Raw genomic sequence first — 966 nt, 5'->3', positions numbered from 1 at the left:
GTTATTCATTTATTTCATTCAGTTCTCGACCCTGACAAGAATGAGGTAAATTTTAATAATTTAACTTGGGATTGGAGGAACGAGATTGTTGCTTTTTTGCAGTATGGAACCGTCCCTGATAACAAGAAAAAAGCTCATGCGCTTCGAAAAAAGGCTGTCTGGTACTACTTAAACCAGGGCAACCCATATCGTAAAATGTTCGGTGGCCTCATAGCCAGATGCCTCAGACCCTCTCAAACGGAGTATGTAATGAGGGAAATACACGAGGGGCATTGTGAGAATCACGCCGGAGGAAGATCGCTGGTAAGAACCTTAATTAGGGCAGGTTATTACTGGCCTAAAATGGAAGAAGAAGTAGAAAGTTTTGTGGCTAAATGTGATAAATGTCAAAGGTAAGGTAACAATATGCATAGACCCGCAGAGTTATTACATCCGGTCATCGCACCGTGGCCATTTATGAAATAGGGAATGGATATCGTGGGTCCATTGCCACAAGCGAAAAGACAGGTAAAATTTCTGCTCGTACTCACTGATTATTTTACTAAATGGGTAGAGGCAGGAGCATTCAAACAGGTACGAGAAAAATGACTACCACCTGTGAACCCATATTGAAGCTATTGAAGAAAGATGCAGCAATTAGATGGACGGATGAGTGTCAAGAAGCTTTTGACAAAATCAATGAATATCTGTCGAATCCACCAGTGTTGGTCCCACCCGAACCTGAAAGACCTTTGTTCTTGTACTTGATAGTGTTGAAAAATTCTTTTGGATGTGTTCTCAGGCAACATGATACGACTGGGAAGAAAGAACAAGCCATATACTATTTGAGCAAGAAGTTCACTAGTTATGAAGCCAAATACACTTTGTTGGAAAGAACTTGTTGCGCCTAACTGGGTCGCTCAGAAGCTTAGGCATTACTTGTTGGCTTATACCACCTACATCATAACCAGGTTAGACCCTTTGAAG

This window comes from Nicotiana attenuata, unplaced genomic scaffold (assembly GCF_001879085.1).
Source record: "Nicotiana attenuata strain UT unplaced genomic scaffold, NIATTr2, whole genome shotgun sequence".
Classification (NCBI taxonomy): Eukaryota; Viridiplantae; Streptophyta; class Magnoliopsida; order Solanales; family Solanaceae; genus Nicotiana; species Nicotiana attenuata.
This window is presented reverse-complemented; position numbering follows the sequence as displayed.